The sequence below is a fragment of the Phalangium opilio genome, unplaced genomic scaffold (genome assembly GCF_054372755.1).
Source record: "Phalangium opilio isolate 3A_F unplaced genomic scaffold, DU_Popi_V2 ptg000019l_1, whole genome shotgun sequence".
Lineage (NCBI taxonomy): Eukaryota > Metazoa > Arthropoda > Arachnida > Opiliones > Phalangiidae > Phalangium > Phalangium opilio.
In genome coordinates this window covers 8,087,680-8,107,574 of record NW_028324152.1, presented here as the reverse complement: position 1 = coordinate 8,107,574, position 19,895 = coordinate 8,087,680, and the positions used below count along the sequence as shown (strand labels likewise).

Below are 19,895 nucleotides of genomic sequence, written 5' to 3'. Positions count from 1 at the left end.
GGGAATACTGCGTGCCGTTGGCTTTTTCACTTTTGTTTCCTCTTTTAAATTCCACCTGATATGAAAAAAGCAAACATATCTTCTTTTTGTTATTGTTTTATAAAGATGAAAGTTGATTTAGTTCAAATTATTAACTAGCACTTTCGGCAACGGCCATAACACGCTGAATACACCGGTTCTCGTCCGATCACCGAAGTTAAGCAGCGTCGAGCGCAGTCAGTACTTGGGAGGGAGACCACTTAGGAACACTGCGTGCCGTTGGGTTTTTCACTTTTTTTCCTCTTTTAAATTTTAATAGATATGAAAAAAGCAAACATGTTTTTTTTGTTATTGTTTTAAAATTATGAAGGTTAATTTGTCTCACTTAATTTAAATTCGAATTATTAACTAGCACTCTCGGCAACGGCCATATGACGCTGAATACAGCGGTTCTCGTCCGATCACCGAAGTTAAGCAGCGTCGAGCGCAGTCAGTACTTGGGATGGAGACCACTTAGGAACACTGCGTGTCGTTGGCTTTTTCACTTTTTTTTCCTCTTTTAAATTTTAATAGATATGAAAAAAGCAAACATATCTTCTTTTTTGTTATTGTTTTATAAAGATGAAAGTTAATTAAATTCAAATTATTAACTAGCACTGTCGGCAACGGCCATATCACGCTGAATACACCGGTTCTCGTCCGATAACCGAAGTTAAGCAGCGTCGAGCGCAGTCAGTTCTTGGGAGGGAGACCACTTAGGAACACTGCGTGCCGTTTTTCCACTTTTTTTCCCTCTTATAAATTTTAATAGATATGAAAAAGCAAACATATCTTCTTTTTTGTTATTGTTTTATAAAGATGAAAGTTAATTAAATTCAAATTATTAACTAGCACTCTCGGCAACGGCCATATCACGCTGAATACACCGGTTCTCGTCCGATCACCGAAGTTAAGCAGCGTCGAGCGCAGTCAGTACTTGGGAGGGAGACCACTTAGGAACACTGCGTGCCGTTGGGGTTTTCACTTTTTTTCCTCTTTTAAATTTTAATAGATATGAAAAAAGCAAACATGTTTTTTTTGTTATTGTTTTAAAATTATGAAGGTTAATTTGTCTCACTTAATTTAAATTCGAATTATTAACTAGCACTCTCGGCAACGGCCATACACGCTGAAAACACCGGTTCTCGTCCGATCACCGAATTAAGCAGCGTCGAGCGCATACAGTACTTGGGAATACTGCGTGCCGTTGGCTTTTTCACTTTTGTTTCCTCTTTCAAATTCCACCAGATATGAAAAAAAGCAAACATATCTTCTTTCTGTTATTGTTTTATAAAGATGAAAGTTAATTTAAATCAAATTATTAACTAGCACTATCGGCAACGGCCATAACACGCTGAATTCACCGGTTCTCGTACGATAACCGAAGTTAAGCAGCGTCGTGCGCAGTCAGTATTTGGGAGGGCGACCACTTAGGAACACTGCGTGCCGTTAGCTTTTTCACTTTTTTTTTCCTCTTTTAAATTCCAATAGATATGAAAAAAGCAAACATATTTTCATTTTGTTATTGTTTTAAAAAGATGAAGGTTAATTTGTCTCACTTAATTTAAATTCGAATTATTATCTAGCACTCTCGGCAACGGCCATATCACGCTGAGAACACCGGTTCTCGTCCGATCGCCGACGTTAGCAGCGTCGAGCGCAGTCAGTACTTGGGAATACTGCGTGCCGTTGGCTTTTTCACTTTTGTTTCCTCTTTAAAATTTTAATAGATATGAAAAAAGCAAACATATCTTCTTTTTTGTTATTGTTTTATAAAGATGAAAGTTAATTAAATTCAAATTATTAACTAGCACTCTCGGCAACGGCCATATCACGCTGAATACACCGGTTCTCGTCCGATAACCGTAGTTAAGCAGCGTCGAGCGCATACAGTACTTGGGAATACTGCGTTCCGTTGGTTTTTCACTTTTGTTTCCTCTTTTAAATTTCACCCGATATGAAAGAAGCAAACATATCTTCTTTTTGTTATTGTTTTATAAAGATGAAAGTTAATTAAATTCAAATTATTAACTAGCACTCTCGGCAACGGCCATATCACACTGAATACACCGGTTCTCGTACGATCACCGAAGTTAAGAAGCGTCGAGCGCAGTCAGTACTTGGGAGGGCGTCCACTTAGGAACACTGCGTGCCGTTAGCTTTTTCACTTTTTTCCTCTTTTAAATTCCAATAGATATAAAAAAGCAAACATATTTTCTTTTTGTTATTGTTTTAAAAAGATGAAGGTTAATTTGTCTCACTTAATTTAAGTTCGAATTATTATCTAGCACTCTCGGCAACGGCCATATCACGCTGAGAACACCGGTTCTCGTCCGATCGCCGACGTTGGCAGCGTCGAGCGCAGTCAGTACTTGGGAATACTGCGTGCCGTTGGCTTTTTCACTTTTGTTTCCTCTTTTAAATTCCACCTGATATGAAAAAAGCAAACATATCTTCTTTTTGTTATTGTTTTATAAAGATGAAAGTTGATTTAGTTCAAATTATTAACTAGCACTTTCGGCAACGGCCATAACACGCTGAATACACCGGTTCTCGTCCGATCACCGAAGTTAAGCAGCGTCGAGCGCAGTCAGTACTTGGGAGGGAGACCACTTAGGAACACTGCGTGCCGTTTTTCCACTTTTTTTCCCTCTTATAAATTTTAATAGATATGAAAAAGCAAACATATCTTCTTTTTTGTTATTGTTTTATAAAGATGAAAGTTAATTAAATTCAAATTATTAACTAGCACTCTCGGCAACGGCCATATCACGCTGAATACACCGGTTCTCGTCCGATCACCGAAGTTAAGCAGCGTCGAGCGCAGTCAGTACTTGGGAGGGAGACCACTTAGGAACACTGCGTGCCGTTGGGGTTTTCACTTTTTTTCCTCTTTTAAATTTTAATAGATATGAAAAAAGCAAACATGTTTTTTTTGTTATTGTTTTAAAATTATGAAGGTTAATTTGTCTCACTTAATTTAAATTCGAATTATTAACTAGCACTCTCGGCAACGGCCATACACGCTGAAAACACCGGTTCTCGTCCGATCACCGAATTAAGCAGCGTCGAGCGCATACAGTACTTGGGAATACTGCGTGCCGTTGGCTTTTTCACTTTTGTTTCCTCTTTCAAATTCCACCAGATATGAAAAAAAGCAAACATATCTTCTTTCTGTTATTGTTTTATAAAGATGAAAGTTAATTTAAATCAAATTATTAACTAGCACTATCGGCAACGGCCATAACACGCTGAATTCACCGGTTCTCGTACGATAACCGAAGTTAAGCAGCGTCGTGCGCAGTCAGTATTTGGGAGGGCGACCACTTAGGAACACTGCGTGCCGTTAGCTTTTTCACTTTTTTTTCCTCTTTTAAATTCCAATAGATATGAAAAAAGCAAACATATTTTCTTTTTGTTATTGTTTTAAAAAGATGAAGGTTAATTTGTCTCACTTAATTTAAATTCGAATTATTATCTAGCACTCTCGGCAACGGCCATATCACGCTGAGAAAAACGGTTCTCGTCCGATCGCCGACGTTAGCAGCGTCGAGCGCAGTCAGTACTTGGGAATACTGCGTGCCGTTGGCTTTTTCACTTTTGTTTCCTCTTTTAAATTCCACCCGATATGAAAAAAGCAAACATATCTTCTTTTTGTTATTGTTTTATAAAGATGAAAGTTAATTAAATTAAAATTATTAACCAGCACTCTCGGCAACGGCCATATCACGCTGAATACAGCGGTTCTCGTCCGATAACCGATGTTAAGCAGCGTCGAGCGCAGTCACTACTTGGGAGGGAGACCACTTAGGAACACTGCGTGCCGTTGGCTTTTTCACTTTTTTTTCCTCTTTTAAATTTTAATAGATATGAAAAAAGCAAACATGTTTTCATTTTGTTATTGTTTTAAAATGATGAAGGTTAATTTGTCTCACTTAATTTAAATTCGAATTATTAACTAGCACTCTCGGCAACGACCATATCACGCTGAATACAGCGGTTCTCGTCCGATCACCGAAGTTAAGCAGCGTCGAGCGCAGTCAGTACTTGGGAGGGAGACCACTTAGGAACACTGCGTGCCGTTGGCTTTTTCACTTTTTTTCCTCTTTTAAATTTTAATAGATATGAAAAAAGCAAACATGTTTCTTTGTTATTGTTTTAAAATGATGAAGGTTAATTTGTCTCACTTAATTTAAATTCGAATTATTAACTAGCACTCTCGGCAACGGCCATATCACGCTGAAAACACCGGTTCTCGTCCGATCACCGAAGTTAAGCAGCGTCGAGCGCATACAGTACTTGGGAATACTGCGTGCCGTTGGCTTTTTCACTTTTATTTCCTCTTTCAAATTCCACCAGATATGAAAAAAGCAAACATATCTTCTTTTTGTTATTTTTTTATAAAGATGAAAGTAAATTTAATTCAAATTATTAACTAGCACTCTCGGCAACGGCCATATCACGCTGAGAACACCGGTTCTCGTCCGATCGCCGACGTTAGCAGCGTCGAGCGCAGTCAGTACTTGGGAATACTGCGTGCCGTTGGCTTTTTCACTTTTGTTTCCTCTTTTAAATTCCACCCGATATGAAAAAAGCAAACATATTTTCTTTTTGTTAATGTTTTATAAAGATGAAGGTTAATTTGTCTCACTTAATTTAAATTCGAATTTTTAACTAGCACTCTCGGCAACGGCCATATCACGTTGAGAACACCGGTTCTCGTCCGATCGCCCTGGTAGCAGCGTCGAGCGCAGTCAGTACTTGGGAATACTGCGTGCCGTTGGTTTTTCACGTTTGTTTCCTCTTTTAAATTCCACCCGAATTGAAAAAAGCACACATATCTTCTTTTTGTTATTGTTTTATAAAGATGTAAGTTTTTTAATTCAAATTATTAACTAGCACTATCGGCAACGGCCATAACACGCTGAATACACCGGTTCTCGTACGATAACCGAAGTTAAGCAGCGTCGAGCGCAGTCAGTATTTGGGAGGGCGACCACTTAGGAACACTGCGTGCCGTTAGCTTTTTCACTTTTTTTTCCTCTTTTAAATTCCAATAGATATGGAAAAGCAAACATATCTTCTTTTTGTTATTGTTTTAGAAAGATGAAGGTTAATTTGTCTCACTTAATTTAAATTCGAATTTTTAACTAGCACTCTCGGCAACGGCCATATCACGCTGAGAACACCGGTTCTCGTCCGATCGCCGACGTTAGCAGCGTCGAGCGCAGTCAGTACTTGGGAATATTGCGTGCCGTTGGTTTTTCACTTTTGTTTCCTCTTTTAAATTCCACCCGATTTGAAAAAAGCACACATATCTTCATTTTTTTATTGTTTTATAAAGATGAAAGTTAATTAAATTCAAATTATTAACTAGCACTCTCGGCAACGGCCATATCACGCTGAATACACCGGTTCTCGTCCGATAACCGAAGTTAAGCAGCGTCGAGCGCAGTCACTACTTGGGAGGGAGACCACTTAGGAACACTGCGTGCCGTTGGCTTTTTCACTTTTTTTCCCTCTTTTAAATTCCAATAGATTTGAAAAAAGCAAACTTATTTTCTTTTTGTTATTGTTTTAAAAAGATGATGGTTAATTTGTCTCACTTAATTTAAATTCGAATTATTACCTAGCACTCTCGGCAACGGCCATATCACGCTGAATACACCGGTTCTCGTCCGATAACCGAAGTTAAGCAGCGTCGAGCGCATACAGTACTTGGGAATACTGCGTGCCGTCGGCTTTTTCACTTTTGTTTCCTCTTTCAAATTCCACCAAATATGAAAAAAGCAAACATATCTTCTTTTTGTTATTGTTTTATAAAGATGAAAGTTAATTTAATTCAAATTATTAACTAGCACTCTCGAGAAACGGCCATAACACGCTGAATACACCGGTTCTCGTCCGATAACCGAAGTTAAGAAGCGTCGAGCGCAGTCAGTCCTTGGGAGGGAGACCACTTTGAGTATTTCTTCACTATTTTCAAATATAACCACTGAAACCATTATTTTTATACCTTTTGCTTTAATTCTAGCAAATGTAACGATATTCATTCAAAAAACTGTTAAAATTCAATTTTTCAATAAGAAATCGTTGTCACGGATTTTGTATCTTGAAGAAGAAAAACATGCGATTTTTTCGGTACACTTTTGAATGCATTTTTTTCTGGAGAAATGTTTGACCGAATTCAGCTTAATTCCCTATAAAACACCCATAAAAAGTGATTTCATCTCGATTGAACATAATTAAAAATTTACCTCGATTTTTAATAACATTTTCAAAATCGGCGTTTCACGGCCAAAGAAGCATATTTTGAGTAGTTCTTCTCTATTTTCAAATATATTCATTGAATCCATTATTTTTATACTTTTTGCTTTAATTCAAGCAATGTAACGATATTCATTCAAAAAACTGTTAAAATTCAATTTTCAATAAGAAATCGTATTCACGGATTTTGTGTCTTGAAGAAGAAAAACATGCGATTTTTTCGGTACTTTTTTGAATGCATTTTTTTCTGGAGAAATTTTTGACCGAATTCAGCTTAATTCAATATAAAACACTCATTAAAAGTGATTTCATCTCGATTGAACAATAAATAAAAATGTACCTCGATTTTTGATAACATTTTCAAAATCGACGTAACTCGGCCAAAGAAAAACATTTTGAGTATTTCTTCACTATTTTCAAATATAACCACTGAAACCATTATTTTTGTAATTTTTGCGTTAATTCAAGCAAATGTAACGATATTCATTCAACAACCTGTTAAAATTCAATTTTAAATAAGAAATCGTTGTCACGGATTTTGTATCTTGAAGAGAAAAAACATGCGATTTTTTCGGTACACTTTTAAATGCATTTTTTTCTGGAGAAATGTTTGACCGAATTCAGCTTAATTCCCTATAAAACACTCATTAAAAGTGATTTCATCTCGATTGAACAATAATTAAAAATGTACCTCGATTTTAAATAACATTTTCAAAATCGACGTTTCACCGCCAACGAAGCATATTTTGAGTATTTCTTCACTATTTACAAATATATTCACTGAAACCATTATTTTTATACTTTTTGCTTTAATTCAAGCAAATGTAACGATATTCAATCAAAAAACTGTTAAAATTAAATTTTTCAATAAGAAATCGTTGTCACGGATTTTGTATCTAGAAGAAGAAAAACATGCGATTTTTTCGGTACTTTTTTGAATGCATTTTTTTCTGGAGAAATTTTTGACCGAATTCAGCTTAATTCCCTATAAAACACTCATTAAAAGTGATTTCATCTCGATTGAACAATAAATAAAAATGTACCTCGATTTTTAATAACATTTTCAAAATCGACGTAACTCGGCCAAAGAAAAACATTTTGAGTATTTCTTCACTATTTTCAAAAATAACCACTGAAACCATTATTTTTATACTTTTTGCTTTAATTCAAGCAAATGTAACGATATTCATTCAAAAAACTGTTAAAATTCAATTTTTCAATAAGAAATCGTTGTCACGGATTTTGTATCTTGAAGAAGAAAAACATGCGATTTTTTCGGTACACTTTTGAATGCATTTTTTTCTGGAGAAATGTTTGACCGAATTCAGCTTAATTCCCTATAAAACACTCATTGAAAGTGATTTCATCTCGATTGAACAATAATTAAAAATGTACCTCGATTTTTAATAACATTTTCAAAATCGACGTTTCACCGCCAACGAAGCATATTTTGAGTATTTCTTCACTATTTACAAATATATTCACTGAAACCATTATTTTTATACTTTTTGCTTTAATTCAAGCAAATGTAACGATATTCAATCAAAAAACTGTTAAAATTAAATTTTTCAATAAGAAATCGTTGTCACGGATTTTGTATCTTGAAGAAGAAAAACATGCGATTTTTTCGGTACTTTTTTGAATGCATTTTTTTCTGGAGAAATTTTTGACCGAATTCTGTTTAATTCCCTATAAAACACTCATTGAAAGTGATTTCATCTCGATTGAACAATAATTAAAAATTTACCTCGATTTTTAATAACATTTTCAAAATCGTCGTTTCACGGCCAAAGAAGCATACTTTGAGTATTTCTTCACTATTTTCAAATATGTTCACTGAAACCATTATTTTTATACTTTTTGCTTTAATTCAAGCAAATGTAACGATATTCAATCAAAAAACTGTTAAAATTAAATTTTTCAATAAGAAATCGTTGTCACGGATTTTGTATCTTGAAGAAGAAAAACATGCGATTTTTTCGGTACTTTTTTGAATGCATTTTTTTCTGGAGAAATTTTTGACCGAATTCAGCTTAATTCCCTATAAAACACTCATTAAAAGTGATTTCATCTCGATTGAACAATAAATAAAAATGTACCTCGATTTTTAATAACATTTTCAAAATCGCCGTTTCACGGCCAAAGAAGCATATTTTGAGTATTTCTTCACTATTTTCAAATATAACCACTGAAACCATTATTTTTATACTTTTTGCTTTAATTCAAGCAAATGTAACGATATTCATTCAAAAAACTGTTAAAATTCAATTTTTCAATAAGAAATCGTTGTCACGGATTTTGTATCTTGAAGAAGAAAAACATGCGATTTTTTTGGTACACTTTTGAATGCATTTTTTTCTGGAGAAATGTTTGACCGAATTCAGCTTAAATCCCTATAAAACGCTCATGGAAAGTGATTTCATCTCGATTGAACAATAATTAAAAATGTTCCTCGATTTTTAATAACATTTTCAAAATCGTTGAGCCCTCCCGGGAGCGGTGTTGTGACGTCTCAGATGTAACGTAAAATATCAGAGTTTTTCCACAATACCTGACGAACATTTAATTTTTGGGCTTCCGTGGCGCAATGGTTAGCGCGTTCAGCTGTTAATCGAAAGATTGGTGGTTCGAGCACACCCGGGAGAGGTGTTGTGTGGTCTCAGATGTAGCGTAAAAAGTCAAAACTTTTCCACAATACGTGACAACCATTTAATTTCTGAGCTTCCGTGGCTCAATGGTTAGCGCGTTCGGCTGTTAACAAATAGGTTGGTGGTTCGAGCCCATCCGGGAGCGGTGTTGTGACGTCTCAGATGTGACGTAAAAAGTCAAGGTTTTTCCAAAATACCTGATGACCATTTAATTTTTTGGCTTCCGTGGCGCAATGGTTAGCGCGTTCAGCTGTTAATCGAAAGGTTGGTGGTTCGAGCCCACCCGGGAGAGGTGTTGTACGGTCTCAGATGTAGCGGAAAAAGTCAAAACATTTCCACAATACGTGACAACCATTTAATTTCAGAGCTTCCGTGGCTCAATGGTTAGCGCGTTCGGCTGTTAACAAATAGGTTGGTGGTTCGAGCCCATCCGGGAGCGGTGTTGTGTGATCTCAAATGTAACGTAGAAAGCCAAAGTTTTTCCACAATACCTGACGACCATTTAATTTTTGGGCGTCCGTGGCGCAATTGGTTAGCGCGTTCAGCTGTTAATCGAAAGGTTGGTGGTTCGAGCCCATCCGGGAGAGGTGTTGTGTGGTCTCAGATGTAGCGTAAAAAGTCAAAACTTTTCCACAATACTTGACAACCATTTAATTTCAGAGCTTCCGTGGCTCAATGGTTAGCGCGTTCGGCTGTTAACAAATAGGTTGGTGGTTCGAGCCCATCCGGGAGCGGTGTTGTGTGATCTCAAATGTAACGTAGAAAGCCAAAGTTTTTCCACAATACCTGACGACCATTTAATTTTTGGGCGTCCGTGGCGCAATTGGTTAGCGCGTTCAGCTGTTAATCGAAAGGTTGGTGGTTCGAGCCCATCCGGGAGAGGTGTTGTGTGGTCTCAGATGTAGCGTAAAAAGTCAAAACTTTTCCACAATACTTGACAACCATTTAATTTCAGAGCTTCCGTGGCTCAATGGTTAGCGCGTTCGGCTGTTAACAAATAGGTTGGTGGTTCGAGCCCATCCGGGAGCGGTGTTGTGACGTCTCAAGACGACGTCAAAAGTCAAGGTTTTTCCACAATACCTGACGACCATTTAATTTTTGGGCTTCCGTGGCGCAATGGTTAGCAAGTTCAGCTGCTATTCAAAAGACTGGTGGTTTGAGCCCACCCGGGAGCGGTGTTGTGACGTCTCAGATGTAACGTAAAATGTTAGAGTTTTTCCAAAATACCTGACGAACATTTAATTTTTGGGCGTCCGTGGCTCAATGGTTAGCGCGTTCGGCTGTTAACCGAAAGATTGGTGGTTCGAGCCCATCCGGGAGAGGTGTTGTGACGTCTCAAGATGACGTCAAAAGTCAAGGTTTTTCCACAATACCTGACGACCAATTAATTTTTGGGCTTCCGTGGCGCAATGGTTAGCGCGTTCGGCTGTTAACCGACTGAAAGGTTGGTGGTTCGAGCCCATCTGGGAGCGGTGTTGTGAGGTCTCAGATGTAACGTAAAAAGTCAAGGTTTTTCCACAATACCTGACAACGATTTAATTTCTGAGCTTCCGTGGCTCAATGGTTAGCGCGTTCGGCTGTTAACCAATAGGTTGGTGGTTCGAGCCCATCCGGGAGCGGTGTTGTGACGTCTCAGATGTGAAGTAAAATCAAGGTTTTTCCACAATACCTGACGAATATTTTATTTTTGGGCTTCCGTGGCGCAATGGTTAGCGCGCTCAGCTGTTATTCAAAAGGTTGGTGGTTCGAGCCCACCCGGGAGCGGTGTTGTGTGATCTCAAATGTAACGTAGAAAGCCAAAGTTTTTCCACAATACCTGACGACCATTTAATTTTTGGGCTTCCGTGGCGCAATGGTTAGCACGTTCGGCTGTTAACGAATAGGTTGGTGGTTCGAGCCCATCCGGGAGCGGTGTTGTGGGATCTCAAATGTAACGTAGAAAGCCAAAGTTTTTGCACAATAAATGACGACCATTTAATTTTTGGGCTTCCGTGGCGCAATGGTTAGCGCGTTCGGCTGTTAACCGACTGAAAGGTTGGTGGTTCGAGCCCATCTGGGAGCGGTGTTGTGAGGTCTCAGATGTAACGTAAAAAGTCAAGGTTTTTCCACAATACCTGACGACCATTTAATTTATGGGCTTCCGTGGCGCAATGGTTAGCACGTTCAGCTGCTATTCAGAAGACTGGTTGTTTGAGCCCTCCCTGGAGCGGTGTTGTGACGTCTCAGACGTAGCGTGAAAAGTCAAAACTTTTCCACAATACCTGACAACCTTTTAATTTCTTGGCTTCCGTGGCGCAATGGTTAGCGCGTTCGGCTGTTAACCAATAGGTTGGTGGTTCGAGCCCACCCGGGAGCGGTGTTGTGTGATCTCAAATGTAACGTAGAAAGCCAAAGTTTTTCCACAATACCTGACGACCATTTATTTTTTGGGCTTCCGTGGCGCAATGGTTAGCACGTTCGGCTGTTAACGAATAGGTTGGTGGTTCGAGCCCATCCAGGAGCGGTGTTGTGGGATCTCAAATGTAACGTAGAAAGTCAAGGTTTTTACACAATACCTGACGAGCATTTAACTTTTGGGCTTCCGTGGCGCAATGGTTAGCGCGTTCGGCTGTTACCAATAGGTTGGTGGTTCGAGCCCATCCGGGAGCGGTGTTGTGAGGTCTCAGATGTAACGTAAGAAGTCAAGGTTTTTACACAATACCTGACGAGTATTTAACTTTTGGGCTTCCGTGGCGCAATGGTTAGCGCGTTCGGCTGTTAACCAATAGGTTGGTGGTTCGAGCCCATCCAGGAGCGGTGTTGTGGGATCTCAAATGTAACGTAGAAAGCCAAAGTTTTTGCACAATAAATGACGACCATTTAATTTTTGGGCTTCCGTGGCGCAATAGTTAGCGCGTTCGGCTGTTAACCAATAGGTTGGTGGTTCGACCCCATCCGGGAGCGGTGTTGTGAGGTCTCAGATGTGACGTAAAAAGTCAAGGTTTTTACACAATACCTGACGAGCATTTAACTTTTGTGCTTCCGTGGCGCAATGGTTAGCGCGTTCGGCTGTTAACCAATAGGTTGGTGGTTCGAGCCCATCCGGGAGCGGTGTTGTGAGGTCTCAGATGTAACGTAAGAAGTGAAGGTTTTTACACAATACCTGACGAGTATTTAACTTTTGGGCTTCCGTGGCGCAATGGTTAGCGCGTTCGGCTGTTAACCAATAGGTTGGTGGTTCGAGCCCATCCGGGAGCGGTGTTGTGAGGTCTCAGATGTGACGTAAAAAGTCAAGTTTTTTGCACAATACCTGACGAGTATTTAGGTTTTGGGCTTCCGTGGCGCAATGGTTAGCGCGTTCGGCTGTTAAGCAATAGGTTGGTGGTTCGAGCCCATCCGGGAGCGGTGTTGTGAGGTCTCAGATGTGACGTAAAAGGTCAAGGTTTTTACACAATACCTGACGAGCATTTAATTTTTGGGATTCCGTGGCGCAATGGTTAGCGCGTTCAGCTGTTAATCGAAAGGTTGGTGGTTCGAGCCCACCCGGGAAAGGTGTTGTGGGGTCTCAAATGTAACGTAGAAAGCCAAAGTTTTTCCACAATACCTGACGACCATTTATTTTTTGGGCTTCCGTGGCGCAATGGTTAGCACGTTCGGCTGTTAACGAATAGGTTGGTGGTTCGAGCCCATCCAGGAGCGGTGTTGTGGGATCTCAAATGTAACGTAGAAAGCCAAAGTTTTTGCACAGTAAATGACGACCATTTAATTTTTGGGCTTCCGTGGCGCAATAGTTAGCGCGTTCGGCTGTTAACCAATAGGTTGGTGGTTCGACCCCATCCGGGAGCGGTGTTGTGAGGTCTCAGATGTGACGTAAAAAGTCAAGGTTTTTACACAATACCTGACGAGCATTTAACTTTTGGGCTTCCGTGGCGCAATGGTTAGCGCGTTCGGCTGTTAACCAATTGGTTGGTGGTTCGAGCCCATCCGGGAGCGGTGTTGTGAGGTCTCAGATGTAACGTAAGAAGTCAAGGTTTTTACACAATACCTGACGAGTATTTAACTTTTGGGCTTCCGTGGCGCAATGGTTAGCGCGTTCGGCTGTTAACCAATAGGTTGGTGGTTCGAGCCCATCCAGGAGCGGTGTTGTGGGATCTCAAATGTAACGTAGAAAGCCAAAGTTTTTGCACAATAAATGACGACAATTTAATTTTTGGGCTTCCGTGGCGCAATAGTTAGCGCGTTCGGCTGTTAACCAATAGGTTGGTGGTTCGACCCCATCCGGGAGCGGTGTTGTGAGGTCTCAGATGTGACGTAAAAAGTCAAGGTTTTTACACAATACCTGACGAGCATTTAACTTTTGTGCTTCCGTGGCGCAATGGTTAGCGCGTTCGGCTGTTAACCAATAGGTTGGTGGTTCGAGCCCATCCGGGAGCGGTGTTGTGAGGTCTCAGATGTAACGTAAGAAGTCAAGGTTTTTACACAATACCTGACGAGTATTTAACTTTTGGGCTTCCGTGGCGCAATGGTTAGCGCGTTCGGCTGTTAACCAATAGGTTGGTGGTTCGAGCCCATCCGGGAGCGGTGTTGTGAGGTCTCAGATGTGACGTAAAAAGTCAAGTTTTTTGCACAATACCTGACGAGTATTTAGGTTTTGGGCTTCCGTGGCGCAATGGTTAGCGCGTTCGGCTGTTAAGCAATAGGTTGGTGGTTCGAGCCCATCCGGGAGCGGTGTTGTGAGGTCTCAGATGTGACGTAAAAGGTCAAGGTTTTTACACAATACCTGACGAGCATTTAATTTTTGGGATTCCGTGGCGCAATGGTTAGCGCGTTCAGCTGTTAATCGAAAGGTTGGTGGTTCGAGCCCACCCGGGAAAGGTGTTGTGGGGTCTCAAATGTAACGTAGAAAGCCAAAGTTTTTCCACAACACCTGACAACCATTTAATTTCTGAGCTTCCGTGGCTCAATGGTTAGCGCGTTCGGCTGTTAACCAATAGGTTGGTGGTTCGACCCCATCCGGGAGCGGTGTTGTGAGGTCTCAGATGTGACGTAAAAAGTCAAGGTTTTTACACAATACCTGACGAGCATTTAACTTTTGTGCTTCCGTGGCGCAATGGTTAGCGCGTTCGGCTGTTAACCAATAGGTTGGTGGTTCGAGCCCATCCGGGAGCGGTGTTGTGACGTCTCAAGACGACGTCAAAAGTCAAGGTTTTTCCACAATACCTGACGACCATTTAATTTTTGGGCTTCCGTGGCGCAATGGTTAGCAAGTTCAGCTGCTATTCAAAAGACTGGTGGTTTGAGCCCACCCGGGAGCGGTGTTGTGACGTCTCAGATGTAACGTAAAATGTTAGAGTTTTTCCAAAATACCTGACGAACATTTAATTTTTGGGCGTCCGTGGCTCAATGGTTAGCGCGTTCGGCTGTTAACCGAAAGATTGGTGGTTCGAGCCCATCCGGGAGAGGTGTTGTGACGTCTCAAGATGACGTCAAAAGTCAAGGTTTTTCCACAATACCTGACGACCAATTAATTTTTGGGCTTCCGTGGCGCAATGGTTAGCGCGTTCGGCTGTTAACCGACTGAAAGGTTGGTGGTTCGAGCCCATCTGGGAGCGGTGTTGTGAGGTCTCAGATGTAACGTAAAAAGTCAAGGTTTTTCCACAATACCTGACAACGATTTAATTTCTGAGCTTCCGTGGCTCAATGGTTAGCGCGTTCGGCTGTTAACCAATAGGTTGGTGGTTCGAGCCCATCCGGGAGCGGTGTTGTGGGATCTCAAATGTAACGTAGAAAGCCAAAGTTTTTGCACAATAAATGACGACCATTTAATTTTTGGGCTTCCGTGGCGCAATGGTTAGCGCGTTCGGCTGTTAACCGACTGAAAGGTTGGTGGTTCGAGCCCATCTGGGAGCGGTGTTGTGAGGTCTCAGATGTAACGTAAAAAGTCAAGGTTTTTCCACAATACCTGACGACCATTTAATTTATGGGCTTCCGTGGCGCAATGGTTAGCACGTTCAGCTGCTATTCAGAAGACTGGTTGTTTGAGCCCTCCCTGGAGCGGTGTTGTGACGTCTCAGACGTAGCGTGAAAAGTCAAAACTTTTCCACAATACCTGACAACCTTTTAATTTCTTGGCTTCCGTGGCGCAATGGTTAGCGCGTTCGGCTGTTAACCAATAGGTTGGTGGTTCGAGCCCACCCGGGAGCGGTGTTGTGTGATCTCAAATGTAACGTAGAAAGCCAAAGTTTTTCCACAATACCTGACGACCATTTATTTTTTGGGCTTCCGTGGCGCAATGGTTAGCACGTTCGGCTGTTAACGAATAGGTTGGTGGTTCGAGCCCATCCAGGAGCGGTGTTGTGGGATCTCAAATGTAACGTAGAAAGTCAAGGTTTTTACACAATACCTGACGAGCATTTAACTTTTGGGCTTCCGTGGCGCAATGGTTAGCGCGTTCGGCTGTTACCAATAGGTTGGTGGTTCGAGCCCATCCGGGAGCGGTGTTGTGAGGTCTCAGATGTAACGTAAGAAGTCAAGGTTTTTACACAATACCTGACGAGTATTTAACTTTTGGGCTTCCGTGGCGCAATGGTTAGCGCGTTCGGCTGTTAACCAATAGGTTGGTGGTTCGAGCCCATCCAGGAGCGGTGTTGTGGGATCTCAAATGTAACGTAGAAAGCCAAAGTTTTTGCACAATAAATGACGACCATTTAATTTTTGGGCTTCCGTGGCGCAATAGTTAGCGCGTTCGGCTGTTAACCAATAGGTTGGTGGTTCGACCCCATCCGGGAGCGGTGTTGTGAGGTCTCAGATGTGACGTAAAAAGTCAAGGTTTTTACACAATACCTGACGAGCATTTAACTTTTGTGCTTCCGTGGCGCAATGGTTAGCGCGTTCGGCTGTTAACCAATAGGTTGGTGGTTCGAGCCCATCCGGGAGCGGTGTTGTGAGGTCTCAGATGTAACGTAAGAAGTGAAGGTTTTTACACAATACCTGACGAGTATTTAACTTTTGGGCTTCCGTGGCGCAATGGTTAGCGCGTTCGGCTGTTAACCAATAGGTTGGTGGTTCGAGCCCATCCGGGAGCGGTGTTGTGAGGTCTCAGATGTGACGTAAAAAGTCAAGTTTTTTGCACAATACCTGACGAGTATTTAGGTTTTGGGCTTCCGTGGCGCAATGGTTAGCGCGTTCGGCTGTTAAGCAATAGGTTGGTGGTTCGAGCCCATCCGGGAGCGGTGTTGTGAGGTCTCAGATGTGACGTAAAAGGTCAAGGTTTTTACACAATACCTGACGAGCATTTAATTTTTGGGATTCCGTGGCGCAATGGTTAGCGCGTTCAGCTGTTAATCGAAAGGTTGGTGGTTCGAGCCCACCCGGGAAAGGTGTTGTGGGGTCTCAAATGTAACGTAGAAAGCCAAAGTTTTTCCACAATACCTGACGACCATTTATTTTTTGGGCTTCCGTGGCGCAATGGTTAGCACGTTCGGCTGTTAACGAATAGGTTGGTGGTTCGAGCCCATCCAGGAGCGGTGTTGTGGGATCTCAAATGTAACGTAGAAAGCCAAAGTTTTTGCACAGTAAATGACGACCATTTAATTTTTGGGCTTCCGTGGCGCAATAGTTAGCGCGTTCGGCTGTTAACCAATAGGTTGGTGGTTCGACCCCATCCGGGAGCGGTGTTGTGAGGTCTCAGATGTGACGTAAAAAGTCAAGGTTTTTACACAATACCTGACGAGCATTTAACTTTTGGGCTTCCGTGGCGCAATGGTTAGCGCGTTCGGCTGTTAACCAATTGGTTGGTGGTTCGAGCCCATCCGGGAGCGGTGTTGTGAGGTCTCAGATGTAACGTAAGAAGTCAAGGTTTTTACACAATACCTGACGAGTATTTAACTTTTGGGCTTCCGTGGCGCAATGGTTAGCGCGTTCGGCTGTTAACCAATAGGTTGGTGGTTCGAGCCCATCCAGGAGCGGTGTTGTGGGATCTCAAATGTAACGTAGAAAGCCAAAGTTTTTGCACAATAAATGACGACAATTTAATTTTTGGGCTTCCGTGGCGCAATAGTTAGCGCGTTCGGCTGTTAACCAATAGGTTGGTGGTTCGACCCCATCCGGGAGCGGTGTTGTGAGGTCTCAGATGTGACGTAAAAAGTCAAGGTTTTTACACAATACCTGACGAGCATTTAACTTTTGTGCTTCCGTGGCGCAATGGTTAGCGCGTTCGGCTGTTAACCAATAGGTTGGTGGTTCGAGCCCATCCGGGAGCGGTGTTGTGAGGTCTCAGATGTAACGTAAGAAGTCAAGGTTTTTACACAATACCTGACGAGTATTTAACTTTTGGGCTTCCGTGGCGCAATGGTTAGCGCGTTCGGCTGTTAACCAATAGGTTGGTGGTTCGAGCCCATCCGGGAGCGGTGTTGTGAGGTCTCAGATGTGACGTAAAAAGTCAAGTTTTTTGCACAATACCTGACGAGTATTTAGGTTTTGGGCTTCCGTGGCGCAATGGTTAGCGCGTTCGGCTGTTAAGCAATAGGTTGGTGGTTCGAGCCCATCCGGGAGCGGTGTTGTGAGGTCTCAGATGTGACGTAAAAGGTCAAGGTTTTTACACAATACCTGACGAGCATTTAATTTTTGGGATTCCGTGGCGCAATGGTTAGCGCGTTCAGCTGTTAATCGAAAGGTTGGTGGTTCGAGCCCACCCGGGAAAGGTGTTGTGGGGTCTCAAATGTAACGTAGAAAGCCAAAGTTTTTCCACAACACCTGACAACCATTTAATTTCTGAGCTTCCGTGGCTCAATGGTTAGCGCGTTCGGCTGTTAACCAATAGGTTGGTGGTTCGACCCCATCCGGGAGCGGTGTTGTGAGGTCTCAGATGTGACGTAAAAAGTCAAGGTTTTTACACAATACCTGACGAGCATTTAACTTTTGTGCTTCCGTGGCGCAATGGTTAGCGCGTTCGGCTGTTAACCAATAGGTTGGTGGTTCGAGCCCATCCGGGAGCGGTGTTGTGACGTCTCAAGACGACGTCAAAAGTCAAGGTTTTTCCACAATACCTGACGACCATTTAATTTTTGGGCTTCCGTGGCGCAATGGTTAGCAAGTTCAGCTGCTATTCAAAAGACTGGTGGTTTGAGCCCACCCGGGAGCGGTGTTGTGACGTCTCAGATGTAACGTAAAATGTTAGAGTTTTTCCAAAATACCTGACGAACATTTAATTTTTGGGCGTCCGTGGCTCAATGGTTAGCGCGTTCGGCTGTTAACCGAAAGATTGGTGGTTCGAGCCCATCCGGGAGAGGTGTTGTGACGTCTCAAGATGACGTCAAAAGTCAAGGTTTTTCCACAATACCTGACGACCAATTAATTTTTGGGCTTCCGTGGCGCAATGGTTAGCGCGTTCGGCTGTTAACCGACTGAAAGGTTGGTGGTTCGAGCCCATCTGGGAGCGGTGTTGTGAGGTCTCAGATGTAACGTAAAAAGTCAAGGTTTTTCCACAATACCTGACAACGATTTAATTTCTGAGCTTCCGTGGCTCAATGGTTAGCGCGTTCGGCTGTTAACCAATAGGTTGGTGGTTCGAGCCCATCCGGGAGCGGTGTTGTGACGTCTCAGATGTGAAGTAAAATCAAGGTTTTTCCACAATACCTGACGAATATTTTATTTTTGGGCTTCCGTGGCGCAATGGTTAGCGCGCTCAGCTGTTATTCAAAAGGTTGGTGGTTCGAGCCCACCCGGGAGCGGTGTTGTGTGATCTCAAATGTAACGTAGAAAGCCAAAGTTTTTCCACAATACCTGACGACCATTTAATTTTTGGGCTTCCGTGGCGCAATGGTTAGCACGTTCGGCTGTTAACGAATAGGTTGGTGGTTCGAGCCCATCCGGGAGCGGTGTTGTGGGATCTCAAATGTAACGTAGAAAGCCAAAGTTTTTGCACAATAAATGACGACCATTTAATTTTTGGGCTTCCGTGGCGCAATGGTTAGCGCGTTCGGCTGTTAACCGACTGAAAGGTTGGTGGTTCGAGCCCATCTGGGAGCGGTGTTGTGAGGTCTCAGATGTAACGTAAAAAGTCAAGGTTTTTCCACAATACCTGACGACCATTTAATTTATGGGCTTCCGTGGCGCAATGGTTAGCACGTTCAGCTGCTATTCAGAAGACTGGTTGTTTGAGCCCTCCCTGGAGCGGTGTTGTGACGTCTCAGACGTAGCGTGAAAAGTCAAAACTTTTCCACAATACCTGACAACCTTTTAATTTCTTGGCTTCCGTGGCGCAATGGTTAGCGCGTTCGGCTGTTAACCAATAGGTTGGTGGTTCGAGCCCACCCGGGAGCGGTGTTGTGTGATCTCAAATGTAACGTAGAAAGCCAAAGTTTTTCCACAATACCTGACGACCATTTATTTTTTGGGCTTCCGTGGCGCAATGGTTAGCACGTTCGGCTGTTAACGAATAGGTTGGTGGTTCGAGCCCATCCAGGAGCGGTGTTGTGGGATCTCAAATGTAACGTAGAAAGTCAAGGTTTTTACACAATACCTGACGAGCATTTAACTTTTGGGCTTCCGTGGCGCAATGGTTAGCGCGTTCGGCTGTTACCAATAGGTTGGTGGTTCGAGCCCATCCGGGAGCGGTGTTGTGAGGTCTCAGATGTAACGTAAGAAGTCAAGGTTTTTACACAATACCTGACGAGTATTTAACTTTTGGGCTTCCGTGGCGCAATGGTTAGCGCGTTCGGCTGTTAACCAATAGGTTGGTGGTTCGAGCCCATCCAGGAGCGGTGTTGTGGGATCTCAAATGTAACGTAGAAAGCCAAAGTTTTTGCACAATAAATGACGACCATTTAATTTTTGGGCTTCCGTGGCGCAATAGTTAGCGCGTTCGGCTGTTAACCAATAGGTTGGTGGTTCGACCCCATCCGGGAGCGGTGTTGTGAGGTCTCAGATGTGACGTAAAAAGTCAAGGTTTTTACACAATACCTGACGAGCATTTAACTTTTG

At 42.3% G+C, this 19,895-nt stretch overlaps 14 pseudogenes; all 14 read left to right on the top strand.

Moving 5' to 3' along the window:
• Window positions 1–145: 145 nt before the first annotated feature.
• Window positions 146–264, top strand: LOC149701574 (5S ribosomal RNA; annotated as a pseudogene).
• Window positions 265–398: 134 nt separating this feature from the next.
• Window positions 399–517, top strand: LOC149701573 (5S ribosomal RNA; annotated as a pseudogene).
• Window positions 518–640: 123 nt separating this feature from the next.
• On the top strand, window positions 641–759 carry LOC149701572 (5S ribosomal RNA; annotated as a pseudogene).
• Window positions 760–877: 118 nt separating this feature from the next.
• On the top strand, window positions 878–996 carry LOC149701571 (5S ribosomal RNA; annotated as a pseudogene).
• Window positions 997–1,354: 358 nt separating this feature from the next.
• LOC149701570 (5S ribosomal RNA) lies at window positions 1,355–1,473 on the top strand (annotated as a pseudogene).
• A 587-nt stretch (window positions 1,474–2,060) lies between these two features.
• LOC149701569 (5S ribosomal RNA) lies at window positions 2,061–2,179 on the top strand (annotated as a pseudogene).
• A 358-nt stretch (window positions 2,180–2,537) lies between these two features.
• LOC149701568 (5S ribosomal RNA) lies at window positions 2,538–2,656 on the top strand (annotated as a pseudogene).
• A 118-nt stretch (window positions 2,657–2,774) lies between these two features.
• LOC149701567 (5S ribosomal RNA) lies at window positions 2,775–2,893 on the top strand (annotated as a pseudogene).
• Window positions 2,894–3,251: 358 nt separating this feature from the next.
• On the top strand, window positions 3,252–3,370 carry LOC149701566 (5S ribosomal RNA; annotated as a pseudogene).
• Window positions 3,371–3,731: 361 nt separating this feature from the next.
• Window positions 3,732–3,850, top strand: LOC149701565 (5S ribosomal RNA; annotated as a pseudogene).
• A 137-nt stretch (window positions 3,851–3,987) lies between these two features.
• On the top strand, window positions 3,988–4,106 carry LOC149701564 (5S ribosomal RNA; annotated as a pseudogene).
• Window positions 4,107–4,239: 133 nt separating this feature from the next.
• Window positions 4,240–4,342, top strand: LOC149701563 (5S ribosomal RNA; annotated as a pseudogene).
• A 582-nt stretch (window positions 4,343–4,924) lies between these two features.
• On the top strand, window positions 4,925–5,043 carry LOC149701562 (5S ribosomal RNA; annotated as a pseudogene).
• A 359-nt stretch (window positions 5,044–5,402) lies between these two features.
• On the top strand, window positions 5,403–5,521 carry LOC149701561 (5S ribosomal RNA; annotated as a pseudogene).
• The last annotated feature ends 14,374 nt before the right edge of the window (window positions 5,522–19,895 follow it).